Below are 8162 nucleotides of genomic sequence, written 5' to 3'. Positions count from 1 at the left end.
CACAAGAAAATAAAACAAGAAAGCACAAACAATGAATAAATAAGAGTGATGAATAAATAATAAATAAACAAATAACACAACAAATAAGTACAGGACGCTACACAGAAGGAGGAAGAGAGTTCAGGATCCTAACAGCCTGGAGAATGAAGCTGTTGGTGAGTCTGGCGGTGCGGGAGCGCAGGTTCCTGTACCTCTTCCCAGAGGGCAGAAGATCAAATAAAGAGTGAGCGGGGTGACTCACATCACTCACAATCGTGGTCGCCTTGCGGGCAAGACGGGAGGTGTAAATGCCCTTCAGGGAGGGGAGTGAAGCACCAATAATCTTACCAGACGTGTTCACTATGCGCTGCAGGGCCTTCATGTTGTATTTAGTGCAGCTACCACCCCAGACAGCGATACAACTGGAGAGGACGCTCTCAATGGTGCCACGGTAGAATGTAGTCATGGCGCCGGAGGAGCACTTGCTCGCCTGAGTTTCCGCAGGAAGTACAGGCGGCGCTGAGCTTTCTTCGCCAGCGACGCGGTGTTGGCGGACCAGGAGAGGTCCTCACTGATGTGCAGCCCCAGGAATTTGGTGCTGCTCACCCTCTCCACCACAGCACCATCGATGGTCAGCGGCATCTGTTGGGTGTAACCCTTCCGGAAGTCAACAACAATTTCCTTGGTCTTGTTGACGTTCAGCAGGAGGTTGTTGTCCCTGCACCACGCGGTCAGAAGGTCAACCTCCGACCTGTACTGAGTCTCGTCGCCCTTGGTGACGAGACCCACCAGAGTCGTGTCGTCAGTAAACTTCACTATGCGGTTGTCGCTGTAGGACGCAGTGCAGTCATGCGTCAGCAGGGTGAAGAGCAGTGGACTGAGCACACAGCCTTGGGGGGGGGCCCGTGCTCAGCGTAATGCTGGCGGAGATGTTGTCGCCAACACGTAGCCTCAGGTGGCCTCTGACAGAGGAAGTCCAGTAGCCAGTTGCAGAGGTAGATACTGAGGCCCAGCTTGTCGAGTTTGCAGATGAGTCTTTGTGGCACAATGGTGTTGAAGGCAGAACTGAAGTCCACAAACAGCAATCTCACATACGAGTCCCTACTCTCCAGGTGGGAGAGGGCCGAGTGGAGGACAGAGCAGATGGCATCCTCAGAGGACTGTTTGGCTCGGTACGCAAACTGGAAGGGGTCTATGGTGGGGGGGAGAATGGATCTGATGTGCTCCATGACAAGCCGCTCAAAGCACTTCATGATGATGGGCGTCAGTGCCACGGGGCGGTAGTCATTGAAGCAGGACGGAGCGGGCTTCTTCGGCACAGGTACGATGGTGGCAGCCTTGAAACACGAAGGGATATGGGCAATTTCATGTCTTAGAAATGACTTTCTCTGCTTCTCTCGCAGGGAACAGATGATACTGGGGTGCACTCGGTCTACTGGCCCTCGCACTTTGGTCATGGGTGACTCCATTACCCGAAACATTACGCTTAAAAATTCAGCCACGGTAATGTGTATTCCTGGGGGCAGAGCACCCGACATAGAAGCTAATCTTAGGGAGCTGACTCGCAATAGGCCTAGTCAACAGCGTAGTTCCACCAACACTAGCTACTTGGACATAGTGATACACGTCGGCTCCAATGATGTTAGGATGAGACAATCAGAGATCACAAAGAAAAACATAGCGAGGACTTGTGATCTTGCCAGAAAGATGAGTCAGCACCGAGTATTTGTCTCTGGCCCCCTGCCTGGGAGAGGCACTGATGAGAGGTTTAGTAGATTAGTCTCCCTTAATCAATGGATGGCTGGGTTCTGTAAAAAGCAGGGACTGTATTTTATAGATAACTGGTCCTCCTTCTGGGGCCGCCCCGACCTGCTGAGGAAGGACGGCCTTCACCCTAACCGTGAAGGCGCCTTCACTCTTAGGCCGTCCGGAATATAGATTACTGTCTGAGCCACTCATGACAGGTCACTTTAGAGCAGGCCAGGGCACAGGTGATTAGACCACCTGTGAGGATGGGTTTGGAGTCTGTTAAGTTAAAGTTAACTAGCGCTAGGCTAGACTTTCAGCATACACATAGCTCCTCGTGTAGACTAGAGCGCGGCAGTTTGAATAGTGCTACAGTACACATAAACACACTTTCTCCTGGGGTAGTAGACAAATTCAATCACTCTGCCCCGACCAGTCTTGCTGATGAAACGGTGCCTGTTTTAGATAACTTCACATGTGTCACAAATATTCACCATCAAATTCCCACGGTCGTTTCATCCCACCGCGCTAATAAACTTTTGAGAGGTGATGTCAGGCCTAGAGAACACAATCTTACTCGCATCCCGTTTAAAAATCCTTTGATAGATACGCACCCTGATCGACCGATTACACTTAAACTCGGTTTTATGAATATTAGATCGCTTCATACGAAAGCAGTTCTCGTTATTGACCTTATCACGGAACATAATCTAAACGTTTTCGGTCTTTGCGAGACCTGGTGTTGGGTACGATTAGACATTAAATCACTTGCTGGAATGAAGAGGAGAAGACAACCAGAACAGGTTTACTCGCGAGGAGAACGATAGAGAAAGCAATCTCAGTTACAACCTCCATCAGTTCTGAGTCCTTCCTCCAGGTGCCCTTCTTTTTAATGTTATGGTTGCCCTGGTTACAGAGGCGTTGCTACACTAAAGGGAGGGGGGATTGTGTCTGTAGCAACACTGATTAGCAAAAGAATGTAGTGTGGTGTGAATTAGCACTTCGCTGTTGGCTCGTGACCCCCCGCAGAGGCCGTCCCCAGCCGTCTTCCCTCACAGTTGGCTGGCTCGTTCTCGACTGAAGCATGTTGATTGCCGCTTTGCTGTGGAACAAATGCAACTAGACCTTTGCTAACTTTATCTACTTGGTAAATTAACACATAATAATAATAAGTAACTTGTCCTAAACATTTCAACACACATTAAGCAAACGTGAGGTAACCGGTATGCAGTTCCTTAAACAAACATTGAGTAAATATGGGATAACTTTTATGCAACTACTTCTAACTGTATGTAACCCTTAACAAAGAAGAATAGGTCTGATAAACTACAATCTATGAACCAAACCTACATCTAAATTAAAAGGAATGAAGTTCCTGTGAATCAAACAAAGAACATGTCACCGATGCAAATAAGCCCTGCTCATTGTTAGTGAAGGCCTCTTACGAGAACCAAAACACACAGACAACATAAGGACAGGAAGGATACAAATGGCTGACAGGGATCAAAAGACATCCCTATCACTAAAAAGGAAGAACCTAGATAAAAGGAAAGATAAACTCGTAAAGGCGAGGCCTCCAGGTCTGGCAGGCCAAAGCTTCACTTAAAATTATTCCAACACCTGGTTAAAACCTAATGAACTGCTACCGCTTAACGAGGCCTCGCCTCCAAATTTTGTAAGCTCGCATGTGGCGCGTCCTCGAAAAAAGGGTGGGGGTGTCACCCTCATCTCAAATTCTGAGCTTAGATTTAGGCCTCGCTCAATTCACGTATTTAAAACATTTGAAGTTTTCATTGTGCGATCCACTGCTTTACCGTCATTCTATCTTGCTGTTATTTACTGTCCACCCGGGGCTTACGCTAGCTTCCTGGATGAATTTTCAGAATTTGTGGCTGATCTAGTGACAAATGCAGATAATATAGTTATCATGGGTGATTTCAACATCCACATGAATTCACCGTCAGAACCACTGACTTCGGCATTTCAGACAGCTCAGTGGCCTAGTAGTAGAGTGTCCGCCCTGAGACTGGAAGGTTGTGGGTTCAAACCCCGGCCGGGTCATACCAAAGACTATAAAAATGGGACCCATTGCCTCCCTGCTTGGCACTCAGCATTAAGGGTTGGAATTGGGGGGTTAGATCACCAAATGATTCCCGAGCGCGGCACCGCTGCTGCTCACTGCTCCCCTCTCCCCCAGGGGATGGATTAAAATCACATGGGGATGGGTTAAATGCAGAGGACAAATTTCACCACACCCAGATGTGTGTGTGACGATGATCATTGGGACTTTGGGACTTTGGGACTTTAATTGATACGTTTGGTTTTACGCAAGCCGTACAGGCAGCAACGCATAAGAATGGAAATACCTTAGATCTGGTATTATCCCGGGGACTAGCAACCTCAAATATAGCAGTACTGCCATACACTACTGTTTTGTCTGATCATTTCTTAATAAAATTTGAAATTTTAGTTCCTTGTCAAAGACAAGAGAGCAGTCAGAATTATAGCAGCCGTAATTTTAACTCCATGACTGCAACTGCGCTATCTGAGTTACTGTTGCCGGCAACCGCCATGTTTCCCGCATACAGCGACTCTATTGATAATCTTACAAATGAATTCAATGCGACATTATTAAAAGCCATCGACTCCGTGGCGCCGCTACGTCTGAAAACTCGCCGTAGATGGCCAACTCCGTGGTTCACAGATGAAACACGTACGCTTAAGCAATTATGTAGAAAGCATGAGCGCAGATGGCGTTTAACCAAACTAGAGGTTTTCCATCAGGCATGGAAGGACAGCCTCCTGAAATATAAAGATGCGCTTATCTTAGCAAAAACTCGTTATTTTTCGCAAGTCATTAATCTCAATAAAAACAATCCTAAATACCTATTTGATACAGTGGCAAAGCTAACTCTACGCCAGCCGGCCCCCGATAGCTCCTTCCACTCAGCTGACGAGTTTATGAAATTTTTTGCTCAAAAGATTGAGTCAATTAGGAACGAGATCAAGAATACCATTCCAATCGCTCCGCCGGTTACTAGCGCTGGTGATCATGCAATAACCCTCTCAAACTTTAAAAGCGTGTCCCTTGAAAGGCTTACACAATTGGTTAGTGCGGCTAAACAAACAACATGTTTACTCGACCCGCTTCCAGCCAAACTACTTAAAGAATTATTTCCAATTTTAGGACCGTCCGTCTTAAATATAATCAATCTGTCTGTCTCTTCTGGGATAGTGCCAACAGCCTTTAAAACCGGTATTATTAAACCGTTACTTAAGCGAGCAAATCTTGACCCGGACTGTCTCAGTAATTATAGGCCAGTTTCAAACCTCCCATTCATAGCAAAACTTCTTGAAAAAGTAGTAGCGCAGCAGCTTATTGATTACATGGTCGCTAATAATCGATATGACTCTTTTCAGTCTGGTTTTAGAGCTAATCATTCCACAGAGACAGCACTTGCTAAAGTGACTAATGATCTCCTCATAGCTATGGATTCAAATACGTCGTCTGTATTGTTACTACTCGATCTTAGTGCTGCCTTTGACACTGTAGACTTCGATATTTTATTAGGGCGTCTTAAAAGTTGTGTTGGTATCTCAGGGTCAGCACTAGGCTGGTTCTATTCCTATCTATTAGACAGGACGCACCGAGTGGTCCATGGCAATACGTCCTCTGAGCTCTATAACGTTACGTGTGGTGTCCCACAGGGATCGGTACTCGGACCGATTTTATTTAATATTTATATGATTCCGCTTGGGGACATAATACGTAAATATAATATTAGTTTTCAATGCTACGCGGATGACACCCAATTATATATGCCGTTATCGATGACAGATCCGCGGGACTGTTGTAATCTCGAGGCGTGCCTTGCGGAGATCAAGCAATGGATGTCTCTCAACTTCCTTCGTCTTAACCCAGATAAAACTGAGTGTTGATAATTGGCCCTACTCGTTATCAACACTTATTTAAGGAAACCGCTATAACTATAGATAACCTTACTATCACTCAGAGTGATACTGTAACTAATCTCGGGGTAATATTTGACCAAACGCTCTCCTTTCAAAAACACATTAAGAATATAACCGGAATTGCGTTTTTTCACCTTCGTAATATTGCTAAGATTCGTCCGATCCTCTCGACCAGGGATGCGGAAACTATTATACATGCGTTCGTCACGTCGCGCCTGGACTACTGTAATGTATTATTCTTTGGTCTTCCTAAGTCCCTCATCAAAAGTCTACAGTTAGTACAAAATGCTGCTGCGAGGCTGCTCTCACGGACAAAAAAATTTGATCACATTACCCCAATATTAGCCAACTTACATTGGCTCCCGGTCCATTTAAGATGTGACTTCAAGGTTCTTCTACTAACCTATAAATCACTGCATGGCTTAGTGCCTTCATATCTCGTCGACCTAGTCGTTCCTTATGTTCCGTCTCGTAACCTTCGTTCGCAAAACGCTAGTCTTTTAGTTACACCAAGGGCCAAGAAAATGTCTGCAGGTTCTAGACTCTAGAATCTAGAGCATTCTCTATCCGGGCTCCAGAGCTTTGGAATGCCCTACCAATGGATATTAGAACTGCTACCTCAGTAGAAACATTTAAGACACGTTTAAAGACACATTTCTATGAGATGGCCTTTAACTAACTTGTAGTGGCCGATTCGGCCGGAGTTTGTTTTTGTTCTCTCTGCCCACCCCCTCCCTGGCTGGGGAGGGGGTTAGGTGGCGCAAAAGCTGATACCGGCTAGCTGGATTCTCGGGGACCAATTCAAGATGAGGAAACTGCAGCTCAACCTCCTTGAAGACACTGCCAGGACAATCGAGGGCACCTCCGACATCCATTTTTTCATTGATTTTCATATTATGTATTACTTGTGCCCTCTCTGCATCCATTATAACCTGGTGATCCTGAAAGGGGGATCCTTCCATCTGTGGTCCCTTCTCAAGGTTTCTCATTTTCCCCTGATTTAGGGCTATACAAATAAACTTGACTTGACTTGACACAAATTGACAAGTGTAAATTTGTAGAGGTTTGGGTAAATGGTTTTCTGTCTCTCCCAATAAGCAAGTGGGTCATCACTCCTCCCAATATTTGGTGTGGACAGTTAACGCTAAATTAAAAGCACTGCGTTTGTCAGTAAAATGCACCACTCCCGGGAGAGCTGGCCTCAGTGTCGTGTTGCTATCACTGTAGTGGCATGTGACAGCCAGGTAGGTATCCATGTTAATGGATGTCCACATGTCCGATGTTAAGCTAACTGCAGTTACATTCTGTAACAGAAGTTTAGCCTCTTTTGTTTCTCCTCAACTAGAGCCTTTACAGCCTAACAGGGAAAAAAAAAACGAAAAAGTGCTTGGGGTTTTTTTGTACATAAAACTACCTTCACACTTTGTGACCGAACGCACCTTCCTTGGGGGGGATTACATAGGTTGGATGTAATTTAGAAACAAAATTTCTAAATCCCTGATCCTCCACAATGCTGAAAGGCTGTGTGTCTCCAACGATCATGGAGACCAAGTCCAGCTCCTGGTCACTGGAAGGAAAAAAAAAATTATGAATACTAGTTCTGTGAAGGTTATTGTGGTTGATATACCAATATTGTAACAAAATTGGAAGTGGGTAATTATAATAGCATTTCAATAAGACTTACCATGGGTTGATGCACATCTGTTGGCATGAGTATCTGTATGCAAGGCACGTAAATGCCTCAGCATAGATGAGGTGTTATTGTACCCCAACTCCTTTGCATACAGACACTTCTCTTTGGAAAAGAATGCAACATATTGATTGATTGATCGATACATAAATGCAAACTTAGATGAAAAGAACACTTACCTTATTTGGGGGAAATGAGATAAAAATGTTGCCACACTGGGGAATGTTTGGTTCTTCTTGAAGGCTCCATGAAAACAGTTCGTTTGCAAAGAATCTCAGACTGTAGCACAGAAATTCGAATTGTGCGGGCAAGACAGGGGACACATTGCCGCTTTTATGTCAGCCAATCACAGTAGCCGTCGAGTCGACGAAGCCTACTCTGTCATTGATGACGTCACCGCTTCAGAATGATACATGCCTCGATACTGGTTCCACTAAACACTTCCTGGATTACTCGATACACGTGCCAAAGCATCGGCCCCCCACATCCCAACACTAGAAACTGATGACAAAGTATCAAAATAACCACTAGCAATACAGACTTGGGCAGCAGATACAAGGCATGACACATATTACCACACACGACACATAGCGCACAGGACAACGACCCAACAGCAACCCACCAGAAAGCAGGAACTAAATACAGAAAAACTGACAAGATAATAAGGAACACTCGAACAAGACAAGTGGCCGAGGGAGCTGATTGGAAGACGCAAGGCGGTGGGGCTGACAGGACAAGGTGGAAACAATAGCCTAATAAGACAGACATTGAAACA

The 8162-nt window shown here is 45.4% G+C and overlaps 1 long non-coding RNA gene across 1 annotated transcript; it reads right to left on the bottom strand.

Moving 5' to 3' along the window:
- Positions 1-2602: 2602 nt before the first annotated feature.
- On the bottom strand, positions 2603-7705 carry LOC137839613 (uncharacterized). Its single transcript, XR_011085623.1, has 4 exons — positions 7567-7705; positions 7382-7492; positions 7137-7264; positions 2603-2827 (listed from the first exon to the last, which is right to left on the bottom strand). It is a non-coding gene; the product is annotated as an uncharacterized lncRNA (long non-coding RNA).
- Between the last annotated feature and the right edge of the window lie 457 nt (positions 7706-8162).

The sequence above is a fragment of the Syngnathus scovelli genome, chromosome 2, assembly GCF_024217435.2.
Source record: "Syngnathus scovelli strain Florida chromosome 2, RoL_Ssco_1.2, whole genome shotgun sequence".
NCBI classification, from domain to species: domain Eukaryota; kingdom Metazoa; phylum Chordata; class Actinopteri; order Syngnathiformes; family Syngnathidae; genus Syngnathus; species Syngnathus scovelli.
This window is presented reverse-complemented; position numbering and strand designations above follow the sequence as displayed.